Raw genomic sequence first — 4,889 nt, 5'->3', positions numbered from 1 at the left:
AACTAAAAATATAAAATATATAAAACAATAAATAAAATCAAAAGGCGACAACAAATTGGAGGTGGGCAACTATTTATAATCAAAGCACTGCTATAGAGGCACAGGGGACAGACAAGGGCACATTGTTCAAACATAAGATGGAACCAAAGTGTTTTTGAGCCCTCACCAAAAGACCATGAAGGAGGGAGTCATTCTTAATTCCCCTGGAAGGGAATTCCTTAGTTGTGATACCACTATAGAGAAGGCACCACCATTCCTCTACTTGGGATAAAGGCGGCACTTGACGGAGAGCCCCTAAGAGAACAGGCTAGAATGTATGGGAGAAGGCAGTCCCTCAGATAACCTAGATCCAAATCGTGAAGGGCTTTAAATGCCAATACCAGCACCTTGAACTAGACCCAGAAACAAATGGGCAACCAGGGCAGTCACTGAAGCAGTGCTCCAACAGAGTCTAACCACCTAGCTCCAGTACCCACTCAGGCTGCTGCATTCTGCACTAAGTGCAGCTTTGGAATCATCTTCAAGGGCAGTCTCATGTAGAGCATGTTACAGTAATCCAGTCACTAAGGCATAGACCACCATGGTCAGGTCTGATCGACTCAAGTATGGCCACAGCTGGAGCAATAATAGGACTTATTTCTGAGTAACTCTCGTAGGCTCATGCCCAACCTACATAATAGAGAAAGAATATTACTTAATGTTTGTCTAGCACTTTCTGAGTGTGCAAAGTCACTTCATACATGTTAATACAATGATGATGTTCTTACAACAACCCTGTCTGTTACATGTTCTTATCCCCATGCTGCATCTGGGGAGCTGAGGCTGAATGGAAGCGGATGCCTACGGCTCCTTACTGAGAAATCATGACGGAGGCAAAATTTGAATGGGAAAAGTTCTGATTTTCTCTCTAAGGCCCAAATCCTAACCAACTTTCCAGCACTGGCATAGCTGTGCCAATGGAACATGTGCTGCATCCTGCAGTTGGGGGGCACTCTCGGAGGCCTCATCAAAGTAAGGAATGTTTGACCCCTTGCCTAGGAGCTGGAAAGTGGGTTAGGATTGCACCCTAAGCCACTAAGCTAAACCAGTTCTCACAGGTATAGTAGCAGCACAATTACTCAGAATTACGCACCTCTTGGGACAAAAGGCAAAAAGTCTTTGTCTGCCTTCCCAAAGCAAGACGAGCTCTACCCAGGCAGGGGGCATAGACAGCATGCTACAAAGATGATGACTCAACAGAAAACCCCCACTTGTAATAGATGTCACCTTTCAACTGGAGTTTCCAAAGCAGACAACTGAGCTCAGTAAAAGCAACAACCATCAACATCTTGAACTGCCTTCAGCCAACTACAGCTGAACTGGAACTGAACCAAAAGTACTCCGAGTGCAATCCTATGTATGTCTACATTAAGTCCCACAGAGTTCAATGGGACTTACACCTTGCAGGTAAACATGCATAGGATTGCAGGCTCAGGGTCCTTATTTTCACTATTGTCAGCACAGAAAAATGGTAGTAAGAAACTGGAGGGCCAACTCTGCTGGGAATATTTGGTTGCTATCCAAACAAAAGATGAAGTTGTTAAGGAACCCTTTACAGGAGCCACAGCATGCAGGAGTTTGTCTAGACCCAGCATCCCTGTATGAATTTCTTCAATATTATGAATGTTCCAGGTATGCTCGGTTCAAGACTAGGCCTGATTCAGAAGCATTTCCAGCAAGGTAAGATCAGGAAGAACTGAACACTGGGGGTGAAGAGATGCTGAGACCTAGAAGGACAACACTGTCACATCTTCACTCTGCAGCCACAACAAGTCCTCATAAGGGACATAAGAGCACATAAGAGACATAAGTGTCTAATGTCATAAAGGACATTAGAGCACAGCCCAGTAAGCACCTGGTTTGAGTGGGGCCACAACCTGTTTACTCACATGGCTTTAGAACAGTGCTTCTCAAACATTTAGTACCAGGACCCACTTTTTAGATTGAGAATCTGTCAGGACCCACCAGAAGTGATGTCATGACCGGAAGTGATATCATCAAGCAGGGAAATTTTTCACAATCCTAGGCTGCAATCCTACCCACACTTTCCCAGGAGTAAGTCCCATTGACCAACATTGTTAAAAGCATATACATAGTAGCCTGTTAAAAGTATAGATCGATATTTCCCCCAATGTACTCATATACCATGGTAGTATCCAGTCTAATATATTAAAAATAAAATAATGAAATGAATGGGGACCCACCTGAAATTGTCCCATGACCCACCTCGTGGGTCCTGACCCACAGTTTGAGAAACACTGCTCTAGAACTTAGGCAAATCCATGGCTTCCTTTTTGCAGTTGGTGTAATAGACAGATCCTTGGGATCTGGTCCACGTACTCTCCACCTTAAAATCCTCGTGTCGATGACATGGAGAAGCATGGTCATGCTGCAAGGAAGCCTTGTGATTTGAAGTAGCTGAACGGACCAGTTTACCTGTGATGTATTGGCAATGCACTTGAAGCCTGGAGAACTGTTAAAGGCATGTCAGCAGTGCCAAGCGGAGCTTGAGGTAGAGCAGCAGATTGTTCTTCACGAGGTTTAGAGGCTTAGCGAACATCTCTGAGCTGCTGGCTGCTGCGACTGTTTCTGCCATCTGTTATTTTCCATAAATCTGTAAACTGACAAACATCGCCTGAAATAGGATGCCATCAATTTCTATAAACAGACAAAGCTCCACATGTAGATGATCAGTGCAGCCACCAGCCCTTTGTGCCTTCTGCAAAAAAGGCAGCCTTATTGCCTTTTTGAAAATCCAGCCATCATCTTGCTTCTCTTCATCCTCGTGCACTTATTGAAGCAACACTGTGAACCTCCCCCAAATACACTCTAGGTATTTTTGCTACTAGAGTGAAAGTAAGTGTAATGAATATTTCCCCCCTATTTTTGCTTCTTTTACCCTATTTTTGCACATCTCTAGCTCATACAGCCACTTTGAGATGCTGTAGCATCCCTGGAATCCCAGATGAAGTGTACATTAGCATGAAGGCCTGAGAGGAGGGTGCCAGGGGGGCAAAATTCCTGGGGCCTAGGCTTCCAGGGGGCCAGGGCCATGACAAAGCACTTGGATTTGAAAACAATGTTATTTAGCAACTGTTACCCTGCACATGCCCGATCTCATCTGATCTTGGAAGCTAAGCAGGGTCAGGCCTGGTTAGTACTTGGATGGGAGACCACCAGGGAATACCGGGTGCTATAGGCTTATACCAGAGTCTTTCGAGACTGAAGGTTGCCAACCACCATATTTTAATAACCAAAGTAATTTTCTCATTCTGAAACATGTTTTCATTCAGTTTCAATTCTGCTAATGCTAAGTTAAAACTGTCAATGGAAAAACTTGTTTAATTAAAAAATGTAGTAACATCTGGTTTGTCAGAAAATTTAGGAAGGGGGGGCAATCAGACATCTTGCCCTGTCTCTCAGTGGCCCTTTTAGCATGGGATGCTCCTAACAGTTTAGTCCTATCCTTTCTCCCATTGTAGCATTCAGCCATTCCAAAATGGGCTGCACTATATGCTATGGGGGGAGAGGTAGATGAGGAGGTTTGGGAGAGGAATATTTTCCCTTACCTCCCCATAAGCTTCTCCCTTACCAATGGGTCTCCTCAGACCTTCACCAGCTCTTCAGCTGGTACAAGTTCAAGGAGAGAAGAGGGGGTCCTGTTGGATGGCTAGGAAGGAGATAGTAGCCTGCACAAGTCTCCCTCATTGAGTGCCATCCCTCCACTTCCTGACATGCATCCCAACCTTCTGCAAGGACCTCAGAGACGACAGGTAGACTGGACAGTACACTGCCCTCCATTACATCCACATTTCAACACCCTAGGGCAACCATTTTCAAGCACTGGGCCGTGGCACACTGGCACACACAAACTCCTACTTGGAAACTCCCATTTTCAACACACAGTGTGCCATGGTTGGTCTGCAGGTGTGCCGCAAGAGTTCGGGAGAGGATCATTTGTTAGTAGGGCCACTGGGGGATGTGAGCCCCTGCTATCAGTGCAGTGTGCCTTGCCAATTGTCAAAAAACTGATGGAGACTTGCCCATTGTACTGCCTTTTCAGTGTGCCACGACATGAAAAAGGTTGAAAATTGCTGCCCTAGGGCCTAGGCCAGGGGTCGGCAACCCACGGCTCTGGAGCCACATGCGGCTCTTTCAGCTGTCTGCTGTGGCTCCTCCAGGTGAACGGGGCAAAGGGGGTGACAGGAGGCACCTGTGTTGGGAGGGCAGGCTGCTTCCCTCCACCCCCTGAGCTCACTGCCCTCCTCTCCCTTCACCCCCACCTGTCCCGCATTGGTTTCCCTTTTCAATTTTGCCTGCTCTGCAGGCTTAAGCTCCCTGTTTTTCCCTTCCCCAACTCTCCAGCAGGACACCATCCTCCTCAGCCATTGTGAGCCCTTGCAGGTCCCCACTCAGTGCAAGGAGAGGCTTTTCCTCCACAGCAGAGGAGACATCCTGTGTGTCTACTCAGTAGCAAGCCCCATTACAGCAGATGAAGCTTACTCCCAGGAAAGGGTGCCTGGGATTGCAGCCTTGGAGCCTCCTCCCATGCATGTCTACTCAGTTGTAAGCCCCATTACAGTGGATGAAGCTTACTCCCAGGAAAGGGTGCCTGGGATGGCAGCCTTGGAGCCTGCTCCTATGCATGTCTACTCAGTTGTAAGCCCCATTACAGCGGATGAGGCTTACTCCCAGGAAAGGGTGCCTGGGATGGCAGCCTTGGAGCCTGCTCAAGGCCAAGTGCAAGGACGGGTGAGTGGGAGCCCACGCCCGGCAGGTCTGCTCGTGAGCAAGCCCCGCTGTAGTCCCTAGGCTACTCCCAGGAAGGTGTGGAGGGCTGTAGCCTCAGC

General features: G+C 47.4%; 1 pseudogene; it reads left to right on the top strand.

Annotated features, from left to right (window-relative positions):
- The first annotated feature begins 3,121 nt into the window (after nt 1–3,121).
- LOC136642289 (5S ribosomal RNA) lies at nt 3,122–3,241 on the top strand (annotated as a pseudogene).
- The last annotated feature ends 1,648 nt before the right edge of the window (nt 3,242–4,889 follow it).

The sequence above is a fragment of the Tiliqua scincoides genome, chromosome 2 (assembly GCF_035046505.1).
Source record: "Tiliqua scincoides isolate rTilSci1 chromosome 2, rTilSci1.hap2, whole genome shotgun sequence".
In the NCBI taxonomy this organism is placed as follows: domain Eukaryota; kingdom Metazoa; phylum Chordata; class Lepidosauria; order Squamata; family Scincidae; genus Tiliqua; species Tiliqua scincoides.
This window is presented reverse-complemented; position numbering and strand designations above follow the sequence as displayed.